At 47.1% G+C, this 18,186-nt stretch overlaps 1 long non-coding RNA gene across 1 annotated transcript in view; it reads right to left on the reverse strand.

Annotated features, from left to right (window-relative positions):
* The window catches only part of LOC143829004 (uncharacterized), a 291,430-nt gene that overhangs the window by 194,579 nt on the left and 78,665 nt on the right, over positions 1-18,186 (reverse strand). Inside the window, exon 3 of the long non-coding RNA XR_013227966.1 lies at positions 815-850. This is a non-coding gene — a long non-coding RNA (uncharacterized LOC143829004). The remainder of the gene's footprint in view (positions 1-814; positions 851-18,186) is intronic.

Consider the following 18,186-nt stretch of genomic DNA (forward strand, 5'->3'; position numbering starts at 1 on the left):
TCTGAACACTCCAACGTCTGTAGTCAAATCTAATCGATGCATGGCAAACAAGCAGTTATCAATGCATCCTTCCCGCCCAAATGCCCCCACATTCCCAGGGTAGAATTACCCCCCCTCTCACAGGTGCCAGTCTGGCTTCCTGCCAGACTGTCTCTGGCCCAGCTGGCCTTGGGGGACCAGCGCCCTCCCTTTCAGATAACAAAGTACAGAGCAACATTTGCAAGAAAGTGTCACAGCATGAAAGGATACACAAAGCAGTGTGAAATAGTTCAGGGTTGCAAAAAGGGTTACAAAAAGGTTATTCAAACAACACACATAAAACCAACATGGAGTTTCTCTGGTCAACCACAAATCATGGCAGAGATCGGAGGGGCTGATCCTGACAGAGGGACTTGGTAACACTAGCCCAGTCACCCTCTCTGTGCAGTCAGTATATCGAAGGAGCTACTGTCCCATGCCATAAATAAGGAGCACCTTTTTGTGATTGATATCTGTCCCGAACTTCTTCCTTCAATCCAAAGCACAATGGTAGCATATTTTGGAACAGCAAACTGATCTGGGTACCAAAAGTTTGATTCTAATTGTTAGCAACCCCTACACCTAACCACAGAAGAAATTTCAATTTTCTAAGCAGTGTTTCCAAGCAGAATTATACTTGTCTGACTCCTATTGACTTCAGTAAATAGTAGAAGGATGGAGCACTGCTTTGGATGGCACAACATTTTTACTCAGGAGCAAGTTACATTGGAATTGGTGGAGTTAATTCTGAATAGCACCAAAAAAATCATTCTGCAACATTTGCCCAGCAGCATACCTTTCTTTTAGTTTTGTTTATCTGCCTCTTTTCTCTCTGGAAAAAAACCAAAGCAGTTGACAATGTTAATAAAATGCAATTAAAATAGTATTTACATAAAACAAACAGGAGGTCACCAACTATAACTTGGACTGACACTGAGTCCAGCCCATTCAAGGTCACAGGGCATGAGCCACAGGCCAAGAGCTCTTTCAAGGTTGCCTTTTGGGTCATGCGCCTGGTCAGGTCTGTAGCTTTGAGACAGGAAAAAGAAACCAAAAAAAAAGGACAGCTTACCAGAAGGGTATCTTCCACTCTGTTCTCCCCACTACCAGTGGATTGCAATGACTACCACTGGGACTTGGAAGCAAGGACAAAAGCGGGTGGTAGCATCATATGTGGCATGATGTCACTTCCAGTTTTGTCACTATGTTGCTCTAGGAATCTCTGGAACCTCCACGGTAAATAAGGTTTTCCAGTGATTCCTACAGGGGTGTGATGCTACTTCTGGTTTTTCCCTGGAAGTGATATCATGGCATGTATGACGCTGGCATTTTCGCTAACAGGCAGTCTCTCGTCATAGTGAGAGGGCTGGACACCCTAACCATTTCTCTTGCTTCCTTTTTAAAATACGAATCCACATTTCCCCAAATCTGAATATCTCTCCCTTCCCCAGCTGCACAACAACTGCGGTTTTGGTAGATTTGGGGCAAAGGAGTCAATTTTGCATTTTTTATTCCTCTTGAAAATTCCTGATAGACAGATGAGATAAAGGTCAATGCTAAGCCCCTCACCCTTGTGATTTGAATTTGCAGTTCAGCTGAACTCTGTTTTTGAAAACCTTTCATTTGAATATATAACGTATTAGCTGCCCCACTACTTCACCAGTAATTCGAGAGAGGGGGAGGGGAGGGAGGAGCAGCGCAGGTTGCTCCATAACCTCTCCCTGTGGTCCAGGGAATGTGAGGCTCAAGAACACAGCAACCAACAGAGAAATTATATTTTCAAATGAATCTATTTTCATCAAACCTTCTATGTATCTGTCAGCTGTGCTATGAGTGAACCTGATCCCATTTGAAGGCTGCCGCATAATTCGAGCCGGTGATGAAAATATTTGTACGAGAACATTTCGGGATGCGTGCCTCGAAGAACTCCGCCAACACAAGAGACGCTCATTTCCATGAGGCCAACGCCGGCGGAAGGCTGTACGAATCGGGCGGCTCAAGGTTGCTTTACCCTCTTCCTTAAGAAAAGCAAACACAATATCTTTTCCCTTCACGCCCCAGCATCCACAAAGTGGTCTTAAATATTTCATGGCAAGGAGAAAACATCTGAAGCTCCCAGGCACCCTTTGGAATATTCGGGCGTTACGGCGATTCAAAGCCAAGCAAACCGCCTTCCGAATGGGGACTGAGTAATCAAAGGGCTTCTTCATTTATTGGGGTACACGAAGGCATCTTTTCTTCTGCCATCAAAGAGAAAGGCTTGAAAAAAGAAAAAGACCTCAGAGATGCAAAGCCTTCGGAAAGTCAAAGATGTTTGTAGACCAAGGTCATGAGGGTACAACTGGGCAGAAGACCTGGACCTCGGCAGTCGCCCCACCTAAGGGCACCCTGAAGCTGGTCCTGACCCGAAGAATGGGGTGGGGCCAGCAGGTTCAATGGCATTCCCAACACCCACGTGTGTTCATCCCAAATTTTTCCATTACTCTGTAGCAATTAAATTAGATGAACTATGTTTGACTTCAGCTGTGACTTATGAAATCTTATGCATGAATAAATGGTGTTCGTCTTTCAGATGCCACCATAGTCCTGTTTTATTTCACCCTTAGGTGGCCCAGTTGCTCACTAGCATGGGCAATTTCCTGTCCACACGCTCCTGTCCCCTGTTGCCACAAAATGGGGGCAGAGATTTTGTCATACAACACAGCAAAGCCACTTCTGGGTTTTTGTCTGGGGTATTACCAAGCTGTGCAGGATGCTCCAGGATGGGGATCCCCAGTGCTGTCCCCACAGGTGCCATGGTGCCTGCTGACAATTTTCATCATGCCCACCAAACATTTTTAGAAAGCTGGCAGGGCAAGGTGGGACTCCTGTCCAGCATGGGTATTGGAGATCACATTGACTATGCAAAATGTGCTTCAGCAGGCTACCACAACACTACACAAGGGTAGTTACGATGTGGATGAAGTAAAGCTTTGTGTATGCAATAAAATACTTTTAAATAGCATGTACATTTTCAAAGGCCTCCTGAGCTTGAACCTGAAATCTTGAGGGTTTACTATTAGAGTTAATAATGATCTCCATAAAACGTTATGATTGGCTTTGCCTCACGGGGCAGCCATTATGTGGCTATGCCCCCCCTCCACCCTTTGCCACAATCCCAAAGGTGCCCACAGGCTCATTAAGATTGGGGACCCCTGCTCTAGGAATTCCTCCAATCTCTATCATAATTCCCATTGAGATGGGAGAAACTGCTAGAATGTCATTGCATGTAGCAGCATCACTTCCTGGTCTTCGACTAGACGTGACCTCGCCATCTTGAGCGATGCTCCTCCTTCCCGTGCTGTGCCCCCAAGTCTCCCCCAAACACTATTTCATCCAAAATTGGTTACCTGAACAGAGTGAAGTTATTTTAGTAGCAAGAATGTGAAAAAGTGTACACAGAAAATGTCTAGTTATACTTTATATCAGGGGTAGTCAAACTTCGGCCCTCCAGATGTCCATGGACTACAATTCCCAGGAGCCCCTGCCAGCTAATGGGAATTGTAGTCCATGGACATCTGGAGGCCTGCAGTTTTACTACCCCTGCTTTATATGGATAACATTTACTTGTACCAGTACCTACTTGCATTAAAACTCTGTCGTTTTTCATTAAGGCTGTAGCCAAATCCACATGGATAATACATTTCGAAATGTGCTTCCCTTCCACTCATATGCTCCATCCGAAGTGCTGAGGCTCCACAGTATGGGGTACAAGTTCCTATTGTGGGTGGGGTCTCAACACTCTCCCTAAATGCCCCCTTATGAGCAATGCACTTTATGAGTCAGCTAGAAAGAAGCAAGGCAAGGCCAGGGAGTAGGAGCTCTGGGGGCGGCATCCGTATCAGTCTCTCTCATCCAAGAACTCAGGGACATGCTCAGCACACCAATTACTGCTTGAGAGGACGCGGCTCTTCTCAAATTAATGAAATTAAACTAGTCCCCAAGGCCGGTTGGCTTACTCCTGGACTTTTTTCCCCCCGGTGCTTAATTAATGAGGCCTTTGTTCAGATCTTGCTTCAGTGGTTCCATGAGATTCTGGACTCGGGAGAGAAAGCCTGGCACCAGAAAGGTGCTTTTCATATTACCTCTCTCTCCCCCCCCTCCCCTTCCCAGGTTGCAGTAAACACATTTTAGGGGAGAAAGTGACAGGCCAAAAAGCCCATTACCAAAACAGTCATCTCCGTGGCTTGCCAGTCAGGATAAGCTTCATCCAGTACAGCAGTGGAAACAGGAAAAGGTCTAAAGCAGCATTTGCTGGCAGGGGCTCATGGGAATTGTAGTCCATGGACATCTGGAGGACCACAGGTTGACTACCTCTGGTCTAAAGTAAGCAACAAGACAGGCACACTAGCAGAGGGACTGAGGCAGGAATTACCAACCAGCATTTTGGTGATCCCAGGAGTCATGGAAGAACTCCCCAGGGCTAACATAGCCTTTCCCAGAAGTTCAGATGGCCGCTGACATCATTAGAAGTCACTGGATCCTACTTCCCTTGTTGCTCTACAGGCCTGGTCTCTTTCTCCATGAAAAAAATGGTAAATGACCAGTTGATTGGCTCCCGCATCTTACTTCCACGCCCACTTCTCTGAAGGGGCCTGTCACCCCTTCCTAAGTTCCTTGAAGCCTGAGAAATATTTCAGAAATTCTTCCATGGTCAAACGACTGGAAAAGGCTGGACCAAGGTAAAGCCAACTCACAACTGACTCATGGCAACCCCATGATGTTCCACCTCCTGAGGTTTCCAAGGCAAGAAGAGGAGCAGAGGAGGCCTGCCATTGTCTTCCTCTGCAGAGCAGCCCTAGTTTTCCTTGGTGGTCTTCCGTCCAAGTACTGACCTCTCAGGAGATCAGGCTAGTCTGGCTGTTACAGCTACCACAACAAAGGGACTACATTGCCATAAGAACCAGACCAATAACCCATGTAGTCCAGCCTCCTCCTTCCAGTGGTGACTGATCCTATGCCACAAAGAAGCTCACAAGCAGGATCTGCTGGCAATAGCCCTGTCCTACCAGTGGCTCCCCAGCATCTGAGAATCAGGTATTCTACCTATTTACCCGGTGGTCCCATTCAGTGATCATGGCTAATCGCCAATTATACAACTGTCATCCATTACTCCGTCCAACTGGATTTTAAATCCACCTAAGCCCAATCTGGGAAGGTAAGCAGGGTAGGTCCCAAGTAATATCTGGATGGGAGACCACCAAGGAATACCAGGGTCATGATGCAGAGGCAAACCACCTCTAAACATCTCATGCCTTGAAAACTCCACCAAGGGTCACCATAAGTCAGCCACGACTTGACAGAAACAACAGAATCTGCAGCCATTGCGACCTTGTAGCCATGAATCCCACGTCAATTATCCATTGTGTCTTGTGTGTCTTGAATCTACTGCCAACCAATTTTGGCAGGTTGTCCCCAAGATCTAGTATTATGGGACTGCATAAAAGCTTCCCTCTGTCCACAACGTGCTTGATCATATCTGTGCAAAATAATGTTATGCTACAAGTTCATGGAGGTTTTATGCATATATGGCTAAGCTTGAAAAAGTGCAAGGGGACATCAGTTTTCCAGTCAAACTTCAGCAGTTACGAGTTGACAGAATCATCAGCTTTTGGGAATGGTACAGCAACCCTTCCATTTGTCACGACATCATTTGCCTCCTGCTTGGATGAGCATTGGGTTTCCCATAATCATGATCAAGCAAGAAATAAATGTATGAAAATAAATTCCAAGTTGCTCAAGGGAATGATCACTCATTCTAATGCAAAAATCAAGGACCGTCAATCTGTCAGGTCTGAAGGGTAGTAAAGGGTCTGAAAATGTAGGAACCGAATCAAACAAATGCTTGTTAAAGAACAGATATTTGTAATACTAATAGGAGACATTTGTGATATTGTGTTGGATAGAGTTCAGTCCCTGAAAGCAAGTGACTTATACGTGCTGTGTTAAAAATAATATTCGGTATTGGAGTAGGGCGTCTCGCTAGGGAGAGGATATATGTGAATACCAGCCTTTGGACGGAAAACGTTCTCAGATAACCCAGTGACCTGCTACAGATAAGCTGTCTGTCACAGAAGGCAGAGGGTCCCCATGTTAGAATGGAATGTAATTAGGTGGGTGATACAACCTGGTATGGTGAAAGGTGTTGTCAGAAAGAATATTAATAGGTCTAGATGTTATAGGAAGAAGAAAGATAATGGAAATACCTTCGTTAGCAGAAAATAGATCACTAGAGAAGTATTCAGAAGTCAGGCTTATGTCATGGCTGACGGCTGACGTCCGTTGTGGTCTCTGTTCAACTCTAGACTGATAAACTTTTTGTATAAATGCAGCCAACTGACAGTGTTCTGTACGGCATTTTCTCTCTGCTCTTGGTAGAGAAAAGAACTGCCCAACATCGCTTTTTGGCCAAATAAACAACGCCGTTTTTTGAGACCTTGCCTCCTTCCTGATTGGGACCAGGGAAGAGAATGGGGGAAACAGTGGGGAGGGGGATACATTTCCCGCACTGTGCAGACTGCAGGCATGAAGCCAGAATTCTTCCCTGATTTTTCGAATACACATTTCTTTCCTGCCCTACCCCTGAGGCTTTGAGCAGCCGTTTGATTTTAGGTCAGCAGACCGCAAAGGAAGTTCCCTGGTGCGTCTCCTGTGTGAGCAAGTTGGATTAGCTCCAGTTGATGATGTTATGGTTAGTTTGCCATATGCTGGCTGTCCATCCGGCTATGCACATGTTGTGCCGTCCTTTGCAACCGAAAATGCTTTTCCATCCGCTGGCTTTTTCATTCCCCCACATCCGATTAGGGAGGGCCAAGGGAAGCCCTTTCTCAACGCTTGTCAGCTGTCAGAGCAGATTTGCTACGGCACCCATGACTTGCTCCTGGGAAGCCATTCCTCCAAATTAGAGTAGAAATCACCCATCTGTCCAAAGATTCTCTCAAAACGGGGGCAGTGCTGTTGAAAGAAGCTGCAGTGTCAACTAAGAAGGCCACTTGAAAATTGCAGGGCCGCAAATGGATGCTAGCCCAGTCTTGTGGGATTTTGGAAGCTAAGCAAGGCTGGACCCTGGAAGGAATTTGCTGGGAGCTCACCAAGGAATGCCAGGGGCGTGGCATGGAGGCAGGCAATGGCCAGACACTTCCCCACATCTTTTGCTCTGAAATACCTACGAGGATTTCAGCTGTATGTCAGCTGCAACTTTTGACAATATGCACACAGGATATATTATCTAGGGGCTATAAAACTGAATGCTGTCAGGATGCTGTCTGCCCATGAGGTTGGGAGTTCAATCCCAGCAGCCGGCTCAAGGTTGACTCAGCCTTCCATCCTTCCGAGGTTGGTAAAATGAGTACCCAGCTTGCTGCTTGGAGGTAAACAGTAATGACTGGGGAAGGCACTGGCAAACCACCCCATATTGAGTCTGCCATGAAAACGCTGGAGGGCGTCACCCCAAGGGTCAGACATGACCCGGTGCTTGCACAGGGGATACCTTTACCTTTACCTATAAAACTGAAAGGTTGTTTTTTTTTTTTTTTGCACATAGATGTAGAATAGGATGGGAGAGAGAATCGCGCCCGGTTGCACTCCAATCCTGGAGAAAGGAGATCAGCTGTTGAAGGGCTAATCGCCATCTCCCTGCGCCAGCAAGGTGGCAAGCTACTGTGTCGAAGGCTGCTGTGAGGTCTGACAACACAAGCAGTGCTGACCCATCTTGGTCATCTGTAAGAGCAACCAGTGCCATTAGACTAGGGCTGATTCTGCACTTACTTTGTTTTTTTCGGTGTGGATCCTGCTGAATTCAGATCGATTTGAACTCGGGTCTTCCTCTTTCCCCCACCTCCCCACTGAAACAGAAAAGTGCACTTGATTGGGAAAGGGGGGGGGGGAGCCAAGCCCAGACAGGGCCTATTTCTTTCTTTCTTTTCTTGAATGGGGGGGGGGGGGGAGGTGGCTTGAAGACAACAGAGAAGGGAGGGGAAAAAAACACGAGGCAAATCTCTATCCACAGAAGTGAGGGCTTCTGCAGCTTCTACAGAAAGAAAATTAGGGCTTCCTCTTTTAAAAAACCTAACAGTCTTGGCTGGCTTTGCAGGTTTAGCCAATCAGAGCTTCTGTATCACAGAGTCAGCTGGCCAATCAGAACTGCTCTACCACGGAGGGAGTGCTTTCTCATGCTTTCTGAACCGCAATATTCCAATATCGAGGATGAAAAGGGCTCCTGGATATGGCGAAGAAATGGTAGGGTCACTCAGGATCAATCCTCCTTGGTGCAGAGGGAAAATTAAAATGGCCCAAAATCCAAACGGAAATTGCATTCTGTGTAGAGGGCAGGGACTGAATCGATCTAAAGGTAATGGTAATGGTATCCCCTGTGCAAGCACCGAGTCATGTCTGACCCTTGGGGTGACGCCCTCTAGTGTTTTCATGGCAGACTCAATACGGGGTGGTTTGCCATTGCCTTCCCCAGTCATTACCGTTTACCCCCCAGCAAGCTGGGTACTCATTTTACCGACCTCGGAAGGATGGAAGGCTGAGTCAACCTTGAGCCGGCTGCTGGGATTGAACTCCCAGCCTCATGGGCAAAGTTTTCAGACAGCTGCCTTACCACTCTGCTGGGGTTGGAATAAAAGCTCCGTGCAGTTTACACCTAGGACTCATTCTGCACATACTGGATAATGCACTTTCAATGTGCTTTTGCAGCTGGATTTTCCTGTGCAGAACAGGAAAATCTACTTCTAAGGTGCATTGAAGGTGCATTAACCCTTGGGTGCAAAATGGGCCTAGGATCGACAACATTTGGGTCCAAATCTCCACACAACCATGATGGTCCCTTGATTTGCCAATCCAGGCCTTTCAGCCTAACCTACCTCTCAGGATCGTTGTGATGATTAAAAAGCAAGAGGGGAGAACCAGCTATGCCATCCGGAGATCCTTGGCAGAAGGACAGGATAAAACTATCTGTAATTTATCCGGGCTCTAGCTGATGTGATGGTTTCAGGCATAACGTCAACCCTAGATCATTTCCATCACGAATTCCAACAAAAGGGATCCGTGTTTTGTCTCTGAGGGGACGAAGACAAGAGAGCGGAAGACATTTGTCACTATCACTCACACAAATTATACTTCGAAATGCACTTTCCAAACCCTCGGCGACCTCTTGGGATACTAATCTATGCAGCGGGGAAAGCATCGCCCACGGCCATTCTGTGTTAGAGCAGGCTTGCTGAAGGTAATTGCTCAAGGTGGGCCGGAACACATTGAAATGTAGAAGGGGGGGAGGGAGGGAGGGAGAACCGTCTGCTTGCTCAAGGCAAGCATCAATATTACACTCAAAAGGCACCAGGAAGGAATGACACAGAGGAGGGGGATAGATCTATACCTGAAAACCAGGTCCTGAACACAAATTCCAGATAGAGATTTCCTGGCAACGTGCTAGATTTTTTTTATCAGTCGGATTTGTATTGTAATCTCATTCTCCCTGCAAGAAGCTCCGAAGCCTCACAACGGCTGGATCCAGATGAGAGAGCAGGATGCATTCGACTGTTCTCCAAGGGACCTGCCTCCAGCTCCAGGAGCCTTCTGCCAACTGCGGTGGGTCTTCCATCAACCGGAGGGCCTCTTGCGTTCGTGGAAATCTCCTTAGGCTGGAGGCGTCACGCTTTGTTCAGTGGGGTGGGAAGACAGTGACTTGCCCCAATGGGACTGGCCCAAGATGACCCACTGAGTTTGGTGGCTGAGCAGACGTGTGCAATTTCAGGAGCCATTCTGCAACATCATTTGTTTTACCACTGTAGAAGGTCAACAGGCTCAGATGTTTATGTGTCAGAAATGCCCCTTTCTGCTATATATTAAGTAAGCAGACGTAGGAATGCCTGTCCACATATATTATTGTTATTGCCTGGTCTGTTCTCTCTGCTTTCACACCACCACCACCACCACCCTAACTTCCACATGTTTTGGGGAGGACAGGCTAGCGTCCTCAATAAGGACCTGCCAATTTCACACTGCCCCACTCATTTTGGCTTTGACATTCTCCCACCAAATCCCGGATGCCAACGGGAGGGGGTGAGGAGCATGGCGACAAAAGCTGCTGTTTCATTGTTACAGGCCAGTTCTGGCAATTTATTGATTTGGTTTCCTTGCTTGCTTCAAATAAAATTGATCTTTAACAAGTCAAGGATTTGTTATTTGGACAATCTACAGAAACCGCACAGTATAGTCAGGGTCAACCATGGTCATTTTGGGTTGTCAGTATTAGATCCTTGGCCACAGAGACCAGGACACTGGGAGTTCATTTCTGCTCTTCATTGTGACTCCAGGATGATGGTACAAGAGACAAAACTGATCTAAAACTGAACTAGAGAAACCCCACAAAACCCCCCAACTTATATACAAAGATAGAAGAAAAGATCTTGCTGCCAGTGCATGCTATTCATCAGTCTGACTTCGAACTGATCCAGCAGATGGGATCCGACCACATGCTGGCCAATCACATTCCTAGAATTACGAACCTGCCTCGGACCTCATGTTCAGTCCTCTGCAGCTCTACAAACACAACACTCACTGTACAGTCTGATTCTTAACTGAGGGTAACCCCAGGGCCACTCTCTGTTTTTTAATCTAATTTGTAATAAGTGCATGTATATTTTTGTATATCTGTCAATATTTAATAATTTGACTTACATTCAGATCTTCTTGACCTTCAGGTTCTTAGTTCAGTTCCGTTTGGGTTAACTCCCTCTCCCTTTCACTTTCAATGGTGAGTGTGGAGCCAGGGGAGGGCGGGGCTTGGGGAGAGGAGGGACTTTAACCAGAGATACTGCCATTGGCTCCGCCTTCCAAAGCAGCCATTTGTCCCAGGGGAACTGATCAGGTGGAATTCCAAGAGATTTCCAGCCATCACTTGGAGAAGAAAAAAATCATATGGCTCAATAAATACTGGATGTTTCAGAAGATTTAATATATTTCAACTGGAAGTCAACATTAAGCTGAGAAAGGAGAAAAGTTTATTGTCTTCAGAATCATTATTAATAATAACTACAACCAAGACTAATATCCTGAAAGCTAGTTTCAGTTTAGGACTTCCACAGTTGTGTAATAAAAATTGTGCATGATGACAAAATTCAAGCAGAACTCAAATATCATCATATCATCATCATCATCATCATCACCATCATCATCTCCCCACAGTAACATCTGTGCGCCCTGACCTAGGGTTGTTGTTGGGGGGGGGGGAATAGATGTCTTTCCACCAATCTTGTTGTTGCAGTTAGGGGGATATTGTTATTATGGCTTTTTATGGTTTTATCTTCAAACCTGTCATGAGTCCTTAAAGAACTGGCGAGATAGAAATCTAAAAAAAAGAAAAGAAACAAACAAATAATTTTATACTGCCCTCCCAGTATGGCTCAGAGCAGTATATAAAATGATTTAAAATGAAGGATGAATTTTAAAAATCTACATAGTGCATCAATATTAAAAATAAAACAAAATAAAAACATAAGGAACAAATTGGCAGCATTAGGAATCCCAGTGCCCAGACATTTCTGTGCCCACAGGTCTCTAGGCTGGATGTCATTCAATGGGGGTGTTTTGTAGGGGACAGCCACAGATGCTACTAAGTCACTGACCACAACCAAATGTTTGGTGGAAGAAGTCAGCCTTGCAGGCCCTGCGGAATGGTGCCAGCTCAGACAGGGCCTGGGTCTCCATCAAGAGATCATTTCACCAAGTACGGGCTGAACTGAAAACATCCTGTCCCTGGTTGAAGCCAGGGGCCACCAACTGATTGGAATTTGCAGAGCAAATTCCTCTTCTGGGGATATTGGCAGAGAGGTCGTCCCTCAGACGGCCTTAAGGGTAAGTACCAGCATCTTAAGCTTGATCTGCAATTCAGTTGGAATCCAGTGAAGCTACTGAACCACAGCCAAATGGAGGCCCCGCAATGTGTTTCTTGGGTAACAGAGCAGAGTTTTAGGATGCTAGTCTTGGATGTTTTTTTATGATGATTATTAAAGATTCTGAAGACAGGAAACTTTTCTTCTCACTCAGCTTAAGGTTGCCCTGCAGTTGAAATATACAAATTCTTCTGAAATGTACAGGATTTATTGAGCCTTGTGGAGGTTTCTTCCTGTTTGTACCACCTGGAGTTTGGCAACTCTAAAATCAGGGCCAAGGCAGATTACAGAATCACAAAAGAATGCAATGAAGTCATCAGAGCTAAGGCTGATTCCTCATGGGCTGAAAAGGCCGAGAGAGAGCTCATATGGGAGCAGAGCTAATCCCCACTTCCACATGATGCTGACGCCAGACTGGCCCCCTTCCGGGCCTGCCCTAGAACGGGCCCTTGGTTGCCCTGCCCAAAGGGGATGCAGAAGAATTTGCGTTCCCTTTTTTAATTCGGGGGGCAATGGGGCCTGTCCTACGGAGGCCGGAGGGGGCAAAACATGCCCCTGTTGGCTTTTCAGTGCCATCCCACCTTTCTGCAAAATAACCCCCCCCCGAGTCCCCCCATGTGGCGGAACCTGTCCGCCACTGCTGTATTTCCCAGGGAGACAAATTTCAGCAGGGGTCTAGGTGCCCCACTGAAATGTGTCCCCAGTGGGGACACAGAAAGCTGCAGAGCATATAGTTCTGCAGTACTGGACCATTGGCGGCTCACCGCGGACGCCCCCATGTGGAATCAGCCTAACTCTGGGGAACTGAGCAAGTCGTGATTTATAAACTCCAAACCCCAGTTCCCAGCGATGCCTGAATGCAGCCATTATGTAGAGGCAGTTGTGGATCATAAAGCCATCAACCCCTCAGGCCTAGTGCAATTCTGTATGGCAGGTAGAGATTTAACGGGGGATGCACAAGACTGAACTCTGGGACCTTCTACATGCAAAGTCAGTGCTCTAGCACTGAGCTGTCCGCACCTGCCTGGAATCCTAGATCCATAGAGTTGGAAGGGGCCATACTGCAGGCCATCTAGGCCAGCCCACTGCTCAATGCAGGACCAGCCTAGTTGTTGGTTGATCGTTTGGGTACCATGACCAAATGGGAGAGTTCCATCTAATCTTCCTTGTTAACAGTTCATGCAGGAAGGCATGACTTCCTGACCAGTGCCTCTGTGATTTGAGCACGCTCATTTTAAGATTCAGCCTGGGTTTTCGCTTTTAAGTTTGGCCAAATCTCTTGACAGCAGTTGGAAAGAGGAAGTGCCTTGCAGTGTTATGATTCGGCAAATGATTTCCTGTCCTTCCTCGCCCTCCCCCCTCCCCATGCATGTGGGTGTACAGAGCATGCCTTTGCCTTGACTCGGCCTCCCATTCCTGCAGAGACGTGATTTTCCCGGGGTGGCCAGACAGCCTCGGCTTTTCAACAAGACAATAAAATATATCCCCGGTTTGAATTCACCCTCCTTGTTGTTTTCTGAAGTTTATCGCCTTCCTTGTCCATAAATAAAAGAGTTAGATTTCCCCCCTCCCTCCCTCCCTCCCTCCCATAATGTGCTGCATAAATACAACTTCATGTATCCGAGAAGCTGACAGCTGCTGTATGAGATATACCATGACAGCTTTAAAAGTCCACGAATCAATCATTCAGATGCAGCTTCTGTATTCCCTCTCCCCGCTAGGACGGCATTGTGGAGTCCAGGCACCAACTGTTTGAGATGTGCCATTATAGCCCTGATGGATTGAAGCCTCCCGTCCCCGGAACCATTGTGTGGCAAGGGGGGGGGGGACGGAGGTGTGCAGATCTGGCAGGTTACGGCAAACAAGCCAAGAGCCGACTGGGAGAAAGCGTCTCTATCTCCACTTCCAGAAAGCTGCACAGCGGCAGGATGACAGTTCTCTTCTCAAAACAGCCCCATTACCGTCTAATTAGCATACATGAAATGCAGATTGGAAGCATTAAAGTGATATACAAATCATTAATTTTTTGTCAAATCCATGTCAGCCTTGTAGATGCCTTCTTATTTTAATGTTGCATGACAGCTCAAAGACTAATCCTTGGTGTGTAGAAGGTGTTTTTAAAAATAAGATTTAGTAAGGCTGGTGCAAGGAGAAACTCTTCCAACCCTGGATTATAAAGCTGAGACGATGGATTCGTGGGCAGGGGTGGGGGGTGGGGGGGACTGGATTTGTCCCATTAGAGCAGCCTTCCTCAACTGTTTTACTATCAAGAAACCTCTGAAACATTCTTCAGGCCTCGAGAAACCCCAGAAGTGGTGAGATGGGGCAGAATATAGTTGGGAAGCAGAGCTGTGGACACGCCCACCTGGGACCCCGCCCCTTCCCACCCCCTCCAGGACAATAATTGGCCATTTTGGGAAGGGGGGGGTCAACAGGACCATATATAGTCATATCCCCCAATAAATGTTTGACAAATTTTAAAAAAATATATATAAATTAATTCATCTCCACCCATTCAGGAAGTCTTTCTAGGGCCATCAAGTAACCCCAGGGTTTCATGAAACCCTGGTTGAGACCCCCTGCATTAGAGGTAACTGTGGAAGAAGAAGAGGGGTCTTTATACCCCCTTTCACTGTCCAAAGGAGTCTCAGCGTGGCTTACGATTGCCTTCCCTTCCTCTCACTGCAACAAACACCCTGTGAGGGAGGTGGGGCTGGGAGAGCTCTGAGACAACTGTGATTGGCCCAAGGCCACCCAGCTGGCTGCAGGTATTGAACTGGGGATTCAAACCCAGTTACTGTGGCAGTGCACCTTTCAACCTCCTGTTTTGTGCATGTTGTTAGATGGAGCACAGATATACAAAGAATGATGCTTCAAAGAACAGCTTGTTCTCTCGTGCAATTGCAGTTGCCAAGCCTGGGTTGGGAAATGCCCGGAGAGCTGGGGTTGGATCCAGGGAAGGGCAGGCTTTGCAGGGGTAGGACCTCGGCAGGGTATGATTCCCTAGAACCCACCCCCCAAAGCAGAATTTCTTTCCCCCAGGGGAAGTGATCTCTGCAGTCTGGAGGGCAGTATAATTCTAGGAGATTTCCAGGCCCCACCTGGAGCTTGGCAACCCATGTGCATGCAAGCTGGTTGTATCTGGTATGGAAAGAGAATAATATAGCCAGCAGCTTAAGCCATTCACTTGGTGTGGCCGGAATAGAAAGCATACAGTACGAAAAATTGGGGGGATTTTGTCCCAAATCATAACACCCCAAAAGTGAATGGAAAGCTAGCATGTTGCCGCAGTGTGGTTCAGATGTCTTCGCTGTTTTTGAAATGGCAGCCCGTAAGCCAGCCAAGCTAAAGGGTCCGATCCCATGTTTGTTAACTCAGATGGCTTCGTTAAAATTAATCGCATCCATAACATGCTCCAAGCCAGCCTTTTTCAAGTTTTTGCCTGAGGAGGAGCCCCTGAAATAATTTTTCAGACATTGAAAAGCCCTGGAAGTGATGTCAGCTGGCCACACCTCCTGCCACGCCCCCAGAAGTTGCATGTCCCTGGAAATGACATCACCGCCCATGTTAACAGGTAGGTCTGAGAAGGACGGGAGGGGGGGAGGGGGGAGGATGCAGTTTAAGGCGGGATGGGCATACAGGCTCCACCCTCTCCCAGGTGAAGAAACCGTGAGAGAATCCGCTCACTCTCAGGAGGAGGGGGGGGAGCAATGGAAGCGGCCGGCTCCCCTGGCTTGTAGCCATTAAGGCCTTCCCACCAGTACACACAATACTGGTTCAAGATTTTAGCAAATGCTGGCAGGGGCTCATAGGAATTGTAGTCCATGGACATCTGGAGGGCCGCAGTTTGACTACCCCTGCTCTAGGGGGACTAATATCTGTAATCAGGATATCAGTTGTAATTCCAGGAGATCTCTTGGCCCCACTTGGAGTTTGACAACCCTTGCACAACTCTTGCATAACCCAGGAAGCACATGACAATTATCTGGGTCAGGGATTCCCAACCTGGATTCTTGCTAAATCCACATTGTCATTGTTACGAGTAATCTCGAAAACAACCAGTCATATGTGGCTTAAACTTGAAATAAGTTCTGCCCCAAAATTCTCTTTGACATAACTGCTGTGAACACAGAGCCAGTGAGGTGTGGAGGGTGCCACGTCAGACTGGAATAATCCAGGCTCAAATCCCCTCGCACAAATAAATTAGAAAGGATAACCAAGTTGTCTCGTTCAGCTCAATGTATTTCACAGGTTTGGTGTGACCATGATGGGAGGGGGTGCCAGAAAGGTTAGGCCAAAAATGCCAGTCATTTTTTAAAATTCAGTCTCTGAAAGCTTTCCTACAAAATAATTATGAACAGGGCTCAGGAATGGAGTTCATTAGAAGAAACAAGTTAGCCTATTAGGTGTGATATATATTCCATGTCGGTCACCCCGGAGATCTTGTTATAAGGTGGAGAGGCAGGATATAATTGTTTAAATAAATAAATGGGGGGTTTCAATTAAACAGAGGACAGGAGAAATGGAAAACACTCAGCAAAGACTCAACAGTCTGGCAGTTGCAAAGACAGATTTCAAAGTGCATTTTATTCACCAAAGTGACATAAATGGAGTATAAAACAGCCAGTAATTATCACACACAGGAGGAGAGGCAGGGGCTGTGGGTCACTAGCAGAGCATCAGACAGACTAACATGGCGACCCATCTTGATCTATCTCCATAGCAGAAAGGTGGACATATAAATGTTCTCAATTAATAAGTGTACTTTTATTCCTTTAGCACAGGAGTAGTCAACCTGTGGTCCTCCAGAGGTCCATGGACTACAATTCCCATGAGCCCCTGCCAGCATTCGCTGGCAGGGACTCATGGGAATTGTAGTCCACGAACACCTGGAGGACCACAGGTTGACTACCCCTGCTTTAGCACACATGCTCAAGTGCTGGCTGCAAACAAACGGCCCATTTCAGACTCACCCCTTGCTTGCCTTTCTAGGTATATGGTATGAAGGTGCACGTATCCCATAAAACAGCTCTTAAAGGAAGGAATTCGTAATACAATAGCTGAGTTCAACTGCCTCTGCCTCCTGTCTCAAGTCCCCTTTTGTCTACCTACAATTCCATCCGTCTCCTTTTCCTCTCATTGTCCCCACTTCAAAGTAAGCATCTGTCCTGTAGAACAGAACCGTTTCTCTGCATGTAGCAAAGTCCATCACCCACTGCCCATGCATGTGTACCCAAGAACTTCACACTCCTCAACATGAACTGCCCAGGCACAAGTCGCTCCCACTGACCCCTGCTTCTACTTCTGCTCAGGAGAATCCCCAGGTTATCTACAGAGGCACCAGAAGACAGGGAGAGCCCGCCTTTTTAATATTTATCAGTAAACCTTATAAAACCCACACTGACAAGTGACCCTCATCCAGGAATGGCCCATCCAGATAGCTTAGACCCAATCAGGAGGCAGCTCTCAGCCAGTAAGGGCTGAGAGCTCTCCACCTCCAACATTCTCTCAATTGCAGAAGTTTGCTGGGTGGAAGAGGAGGCAGGCTCATCCAGTTAGCCTAGACCCAATCAGGAGGCAGCTCTCAGCCAGTAAGGGCTTAATAAGGTGTCAGCTCTCCACCTCCAACATTCTCTCAATTGCAGAAGTTTGCTGGGTGGAAGAGGAGGCAGAGCATGCCTGGCTGCCAGTAAGTTCCGTAGCCTCTTTCAACTCATAGGGGGAACTGTGGCAGCCTCTGTGTGCCTTCTGGAGGGGGGTGGGTCTCAGGAGGCCCAGAAACAGCCTCCCTGCTGGCCCTCTGGGACTCAGGATGCCCAGGAAAAGCCTGTTTACTCTTGAGTGAGGGCCAATCAGTTCAAATCACACTGCCAATGAGGGCCAATCAGGTCAAATTGCATGCAGACAGCCAAGAAAAGGCTCTACCCTGGGAATGTTTACTTGTGAGTAAGTCATGCAAGGTTTGCTATTTGCAATCTGAAAAGGGAGGAATGCTTCGGGGGTAACAAACAAAAGCAATTGCAGCAGGGAAAATAATGCTGATGTGGGTGGGGCTGGGAAGATAGACTTTCCCTTTTTATATGGGTAGCACCCTGGTATAGCTGCAGACTTTCCAAGACCATCAGAACAAAGCAAATTTGAGACCAACGGCATGGAAGATGGGGAATGCTAGACAGGACACAGAAGCACCATGAGGCTCTGGAGACATGGGGGGGGGGGAGACACTGTGTCC

This window comes from Paroedura picta, chromosome 2 (genome assembly GCF_049243985.1).
Source record: "Paroedura picta isolate Pp20150507F chromosome 2, Ppicta_v3.0, whole genome shotgun sequence".
In the NCBI taxonomy this organism is placed as follows: domain Eukaryota; kingdom Metazoa; phylum Chordata; class Lepidosauria; order Squamata; family Gekkonidae; genus Paroedura; species Paroedura picta.